The following is an 8,399-nucleotide window of genomic DNA, read 5'->3' on the forward strand; positions in this document are numbered from 1 at the left end:
ACATGGCTAGATTTCAGGCCAACTGGACGGTAAATGACAAAATCTTATGACATATCTCTCTTTTTCTAAACATGTGATATGGGATATCCTGCCTATGAGACCATACTAGATACTACCAAGATTCTACATAAAAAAAAAACGTTTCAAAATACACAATAAACATATGACAGATTCCACAGGTGTCACTAATTAATCCTGTTAGTCTATGCAGTCTGTGCAAGCCAAAATGATCACATTCAAGTCAAACCATCCTATATGAAGAATGGATATTTTCGCGTCGTTGTCCAGCATGTAAGGCAGCTTCAAGTCATCTTCCAAGAGGTAGGCTAGACTAAGGAGAATTACTGTTTGCCTGGGAAGTGAAGCACCAAAGCCACTCCGTCCAATCAATAGACAACAATCAATATCCTAAGGGTTTAATGTTATACCACGCTTCACCCCATAACACTTTAAACTCCACCCATCCATCTCCGCTATAGCCTGGGATACTTTAGCTTACAGTGCTCCAGTGTTGGAATGGCAAGTTCATTTTTGCACCGGGGTTGTGGATGTAGTTGTCATTCAGAAACTTATTGATGGGGAATTTGTACTGAACGCGCAAGTCGAGTATGGAAGTGAGTGTGTCACAGGCTCTTGGCAGCTCCTCAGGTAGGCTCAACTTACTGCTGAAGTACACTGAGTTACAGTAGCCGACGGTATAGCCAGGACTGACATGATCTCACAGCTACTGAAAACTGAATTTGACAGACTAATAGGCTATTGGTGATCTATTAATTGATAACACCATAATAGATCATGTTATTCATCTGGATATGCAAAAAGGTCTAATTGTCCATGTGGACCTGTAGTCAATTTATTCTAAAGTATCCATTTGAATAAGCTGTTTAATAAATAGGATTTACAAATTGTATAATGTTAGGAAGTAAATAGTCAACTTCTGTATCATCTCTCTCTCTCTCTCTCTCTCTCTCTCTCTCTCTCTCTCTCTCTCTCTCTCTCACCTATTATGTCCTCAACAGACTTTTCCATTTCACAAAGATAAAGTACACTAGTTATTATAAATGTATGTCCCCATGAATGCAGAGTAGTCCAGGATGTAGGAAAATGCAGTATATCACTAATTCACTTCATGAGAACAGATGCTAGTGAAACTATGATAGTTTTCTTAAAATAGCACAGTAGGTCTTCTCCATCATGCCATTTTCAATATAAGAAATAGACAAAGTGGTCATGCCTTCATATGAAAGACCATAAAAGTAACATACTCTTCTTTTGAGTGTGAGGCATTTATTCTATCATTGGTGTATCAGCCCAAAGCGGAGGGAAGCTGGATTGAATGTTTATGCTGAAACATCTGTGGCAAAATTACTGTCACAAACTAGAGAAAGGAGAGCGTGACTATTTTCCAGGAAAATGCTGCAAACATTTCCAGTGTCAATCAGTTTAATTAATGCAGGCTACTAATCTGCATGAATGCTGTGGCTTTTATTAGCCTATCTAAATCATCGCTGCCCTAGGCAGAGATGAAAATGGCAAAACTGTTGCTCATTCATGGGCTTTATTTAGATTTATTTATTTATTATTTAAGATTTATTTATTCATTCAATCATATCGTAATACATATTTATATCATATTGGAAGCCTGTAATTGCTCTACGAAAAAAATCAGTTGACCTGTAATTTGAACAACAACTTTCCTTGCTAAATTGTAATAAGTGTTTTGCTTCATGAGTTTATCATAATCAATAATTGATAATAAATCTACAAGCATGGATAATATCTGTAGACGTGAGCTGATGGTAAAATAAGGCCAATAGGGTGGTATACCTGTCTTCATCTAATTGTGTGTGCTGGTGGTCCTGGTATCTCAGTTGGATGAGGTGTTTACCATATAAATGCATCATCTAGGGTTCAAATCTGGCTTGGATCCTTTGTTGCTTATCACTCCTCTCTCCCATCTTTCCTGTCTCTTTTTACTGTGAACTGTCTAATAAGGCAGAAATGCCATGAAAATAATCTTTAAAAGGACACTTCCCCAGAAATGGTAGGTCTGGAGGCATGATGATGACGAGATTTGTGAAAATCTGCTTTTAAAAACTAATTTCTGATACTGTGGCATAAAATATGCCGGCACTCAGTCAATATTAATATTTCTGGATTATATCACTCTATTTATACAAATAACTATCTTTGGTATTCAGCAACTAAAATTTCCACTTTCATCCACAAGTTGCACTCGTCTATCAGTAACAGTCAACACACAACTCTTTTAGGGGTTCGGAGGCCCAATTCGCATTTTGAGAATCACACTTTATTGACAGTTTTGCATACCATTTTAAAAAATATGGTCTATGTTTAAAATTGTGCCCTCATAGTTGCTTCTCAATACAGTTTGGCATCTCTTACATTTTTGACAGTTTTTTAATCCGAAGGAGCTGCAGACATTTTATGTGCATACATTGGATGAGAGAAGGAGGCAAGTGTGTTATGATTTAATGGAGAGGATGAAGAGGTTTATGTGGCTTTAAATGATCACTGCTGAGCAATGTAAGTTCTTGTAGAGAGGTAAGGCATGTGGCCAGCTTTGAATAGCCTGCATAGAATGGAAATACTGCAGTATAAATGCCCTTCAGACTGGTTATATCTAGATGATCAGTGTTAGTAATGCCCCTTTTATTGAATTAACAAGTTGCTTGGGAAGATGTCCAACTGGCTGCACTCAAACCAAATTACATTTGCTTCATCCACTGCTGACTTGTTCATGTTGTAGGGTCTGCACATGCAATAATCATATTACAAAAGCAATTCCCTACAGTCATCAATAAACTCAAGGTCCGTTTTCCTCTTTTAGCCAGACTGCATAGAGCCAACAGAATGTGAATATGAATCCACGTCATACTACTTTTAAAAAATTTGTTGTGAAATCATAAGTATTGGCCAGACAGCCTGGTTGTGGTGTTTCCCAAGATAAATTGTATTTTTGCATGGTTAATGGAGTCACCGTCTCCTCAATGTCTAATCACAGATTCAAAGTGACTGGACAGTGGAATTTTGTGACCCGGGTCTTAAAGTTACAGTTGGAAATGTTTTAGTTTGAATAAATAATCAGTGTGCCAGGAAGCTGTGGAAGGATGTACTTGCTCATCAATCGATCTGCCTAATGTCTTGTCTCAACACTTGATAAACGTTTGGGACCATACGATTACTGCACTTAGACTGTGCAGCTGTAATGGACAGAGGCACATTTTGGACAACGTGATTTTTCTGACCAGTCACCCAGGGGTTTTGGTAACCTAGACATCAGTTTCCTTTTCAACATTATTTCTTTACCCCTCTTCGGCAAAGATCTTCTTTGATGGCAGTTATTCCTTTTGTCAGTGACACTCCACAGGGAATTGTGAAATTCTAATTGTGAAATTCTACTTCTACACTGCACTGACTGAAATATCTACTGGAATCACTCAAAGATACTACTGAATTTTCAACTGTATCACACCACCCCTGCATTTTTTGGAGGCTTGGGTTACACAATCCTCTGGGAATTTTTGTGCATAGTAAGTAGGCTTTCATCAACTAAGAGCTGCACATTTAGATTTTAATTTAGCATTGCGAAGACATTTGCGCCAATAAGCAGGTCTAGCAACCATGTGTCCCTTTCCTTCTGGGCTCCATAAGAAAGAGACGGTAAAGGGAGTTGTCTCTGTTGGCCTAGTAGAGCATTATTTCTGAAATATACCTCTGAACATTGTTGAGTCATGTTGTTTGGACTCTGAGTGAAGCCCTGCGGCGGTTGTGTTGCAGCTCCTCTCCTTGGTCTTAATGAAGCTGAATGGACACACGATCAGCACTTCCCCTGAACAGAGATGTGGGGTTATGGTCAATGAGGGAGCGCAGTCCACACATCGGCACATACTGAATGAGAAACTCAGATTTTAGATGTTGTGTGTTCATTATAAACAAATTAAAGTTGCATTATGGTCTGCAAACCTCGGGGGCAGTTATTGTTTAGGCTGATGCATGATAGGCTGAACGTTATGTAATAAAGCAATTACTGCAACACAACTCATTGGCTGTATGCAAAGAAACGTTTTGTTTCAATATAGGAATTATTGAGGGTTAACATTCATATTTACTGTTCATAAATAGCCTGTTGTCATCTGTTGTCTATTGCCTCAAATGTATTCAATCTTTTTCATCCTAAATTTGAATTGGGTCAAATTAATATCTGAAAAAATTGTAAAATAATATAATAGTTCAGGCATTCACATATCTAATATTTGTATTTTCCTATTTTCAGTATTTACAAGATTTATGTTACTCTTCCTAAACTAATAGAACATGTTCAGTTGGCATTTTGCTCAGTCCTGAAGCTGAAAAATAAACTGCATATTCATCCAGCTATAATATAATAATTTGGAATAATGATTCCCCCAGAAATCATCCAAATCTCTAAACTAATAATCATCTCTACACTAATAATTAATAGTAAAAATATTCTGAAGTGTTTATAAGACATTTCCCTCAGTTGGTTTAGTTGTTTCCTAATAAAAATTTTAACTTACTCAAGTGAGCTAGAGAGTTGGTTTGGAAAACCAGCGGCCCTATTGTTCTTCATTAGTGTCAAGTATCAGAGGGTAAAAGGAATTTTAAAGACTTATTAAAAATGTATGAGTGCAGCAACATGAGAGGCGTAAGTGGGGACTTTGACTGCTGTGATCTCCTAACTGCTTGACTGTTCTGAACATATAAGCTGTTGCCTTTAGCCCATGGATAACCTGAGCAACTGGAAATATAGTTTGAAGTTGTGACAGGACGAACGCCCTCTTTGTTCACAAGATAAAAGCAGCAGTAAAGCACCTTGACATAATGCTAATACGATGTTAGCGCTGCAGATGCCCTTATGCTTTGATCACCATTTTGTCTCATGTTGATGTTGGTGTGTGTGTGTGTGTGTGTGTCCTCTGCAGGGTCATGTCATCAGGAGAGCTGTATGTCCCTGCCCCTGCTGGAGAGTCAGGCCTCCAGCTCCTCCAGGGCAGGCAGGCATGTTCCTCTCCTCCCCTGCATCAGCCACTCGGTGTCCTGGAGCTCTTCCCTCGCCAACAGTTTCCACTCAGGAGGCACGGACACAGAGACCGAACAAAACTCCGGTGAGTTTGCCGGCAGCATCTATACTCTGACACCGTGAAACGAGCTGTTTACAAGCTGTTTACAAGCATCATATCAATATAAGAACTGCCCTTATGGTTGTAACATATTCAAACACCTAATGTGTGGCGTCTTGTGATAGAGTGCCAGGTTAATACTGAACATTAAGACTTCCTATTGAAGGATGAATGGTGTGTGACACCATTTTGATGGCTTGCTGATTCTGTGGGTGTGAGTGTTAATGAGGCTGTCCATCATATGCCTGCCTTGGCCACCGCTGTGGTCATTTTCCTGGCAGCCGGACATCAGATAGACACAACAACACACACAGGGATGATTCATCAGCTGGATCGGCCTGTTTGATCCCAGTAAGAAAAGGAATATTTTACATGTTCAGTGGAGCTGTTCCTAATGAACTTTTAAAATAGCACATCCAGCAAATTCCTCGGCTGCTGCGTGTTAGAGGAAGGCATCAGTTGTAATTTAATTACATGCCCTGATGAGTTGTCTTTGTTATTCAGGATCCACTTGGGGTGAAAATGTACTGTAACACACTATAAGTGGAGAGTTATTTTAACAGTGTGTAAACTCTGTTAAAATAACATTTTAATTCGCTGGAATTGATTTATTGATTATTTCACAATTATTTCAAGTATTATATGATTTAATTCCAATTTTACTTTGTTATGGTTTGCTCATTTTAGGGATATTGTTGGCTGTACCAAACCCTCAGACAAAGTAAGAGTGGTTAAACATGAAATTGCTTCTCTATTGAAACACTGTTGCCCCATGATTGATTTTGTTTACATAGTGATTTGGGGGATTTTAGATATTTTTACACTCTGAAATGTATTGTCTGTGCATTTGATACAAAGAGTGAAAGTATGCGACAGCTAAACACCTATGTATTTTGAGGTCTGAAGTCCTACAAAGTAATTCTCTTGAAGGCAAATACTTCAAGACCATGTGTAAATATGTAGATGGACAGCTAACATATCAAATAAATTCTGGATTGTATCTTTACATGCCTAGGCTGTGATCACTGCAACCCAAAGGATGAGTAATGACTGCTGAGCCTGCCAACAGTCATTGTGTTTCTTGCTTGGAGTGTAATGCTGAGCTCAGCTGGTGACCACAGAAACCACATGGTGGCAGTATTTACTTTCCTAAAACCTTGTTCCCACTGCAGCGCTGTCATCTGACCTACATCTCTAAATTAACAGGCAGGAATGGAGGAGATAAAATTTTAAATGGGACTCACCCTATAAGACCTGGTTATTTATTTATTTATTGGCCTAGGAGAGGAAGTGCATTTGCCTAGTTGAGTGACATACCATGGTGTTGGCATACCCAGCCTTGCCACCAGTTCTCCATAAATATCAAAACAGTGGGAAGAGGAGAGGCGTGCTGAGCTGCAAGAAAGCAGATGGTATTTACGTCTACGGCAGATTTCAGACTATTCCCCAAGATACCACCGCAGATAGGGATTGAAACACAAAAGCAGGCCCACACCAGACTGCAGACTGTGTTATTGTGACTAAAGAAGAAGCCTGACTAGATTACAGCAGTCAGTTCAGTGTGTCTACATACAGGTAGAGCGAGCAGCACAGGGCTTCCCCTCCCATGGGTTTCACGTGCTGACTGGAGGTGTGGCTGACATTGAGATAAGACCAATGACCTTGCAGATAAACCACTGTATTGTTAGATCTCTGCTCTGTTTATTTGTTTGGTAAAAGGCCTAAGACAAAGTGATAAGGAGACAATATTGTATGCTTTGTCTTCATATTATTTAACTATCATATAAATTGACTATGTGATGAATGATATGCCTGCAATTTCAATTTTTCCGTTATCACACATGTAACACACAATGTTAAAAGCTGTCAAAACAGCAGCAGTAAATTGTGTAGGTTTTCAACACATCAAGACACTAGTAAAACAAAACAAAAAAAACAAAAAAAAACATAACAACAAAAAGACAGAAATTTAATATAAGGGGAAGAGATAGAGGTAGAAGAAGAAAGAGATAATATTTGAAATAAGAAATGAATTGAGACATAATGAAAGTAAATATAGCCTATTGGATTCTGATTCTTACTATGGCCCGATTTACATAATCACAGGCAGAAACTTTCACATGTCTAATATAATCTCTTTGTCTCTTTGCCGTGTCCCATCTGTGTAATAGGGCCAGCACAACAAATAGGCTGCCAATCTTAATATTAAGCTATAAAAGATAAATAGTGCAGCCTTTTTAACACCCTGATCAGGATATTAGCTGCCATTTCCATGACCAATATAACATTTGCTCTTAAACAAGACATCCCCCCGCCACTATGATGTGCACAGGAACAGTGTGTCAGCACAACTTGGAGTAGGTAATAGTAAGCTACAGTATTGATTATTTGGAGTTTTTCTCACAGACGGTCTTTAATGCCTCTGCCAAAGCCTACTATGACCCAGAAAACCCTTAAGCCCGATGGTCCATATTCCCGCTATTGCTGTTTTGCTTTATTATCTGCATAAAGTTATAGCTAAGCCTGCCCGTGGCTGTAAGGCAACAAAACCATGGCTGTTGTCAGGTGAAAACCCTCCAACTTGAACGCTGGTTATTTTCATGTTTTTACTTGGAGGATTACATGGTCTCCTATGGGTTTAGAAAATCTGATGACCCCTGGGCAAATTAAATCCTTTCAGAATCCGTTGTATGATTTAAAAAATGCATGGTAGACTAGTCCATGTAATAACAATAATTTTTACTTAATTTGCCTAGAGTTCACATTTTGGAGATTTAAAATTTTCAAAGTTTTTTTTCCATCCTACAACTTGGTATAGCACCATACGCTAACGAATAATCACTATAGTATTGCTATGATATTCTAGGGGCTTATAGTAGTAGTAACCATATCGTACTTAATGTTATTTTTAGGCTTCTAAGGTATAAGCCTACTATAGGGTTTTCTGTGGTCTAGTAGTAGGCTACTGTATGATATTTTATAGTTTCACTGTGATAATTGCAGCTACCGTTCTTAAATGTATTATAGGATTACCATGGTTCTTTTTTAAAGGTAAATTGTCCATTAGGCTATGAAATACCTATAGCTGACAGTTTCCAACACGAGTACAGGATGATGATTGATGAGGGAATCGATACATGCCCCTGTCCTTGTCGACAGTGAATCAACTCATGACGCGATCCATTTGACATCGCTGCCCCTGGTAATTTCACGCGTTTTATTTGGACTCGGTAA

The sequence above is a fragment of the Centroberyx affinis genome, unplaced genomic scaffold (genome assembly GCF_046629955.1).
Source record: "Centroberyx affinis isolate AG114_WGS23_722 - 3 ecotype Tasmania unplaced genomic scaffold, CSIRO-AGI_Caff_v1 ptg000779l_1, whole genome shotgun sequence".
Classification (NCBI taxonomy): Eukaryota; Metazoa; Chordata; class Actinopteri; order Beryciformes; family Berycidae; genus Centroberyx; species Centroberyx affinis.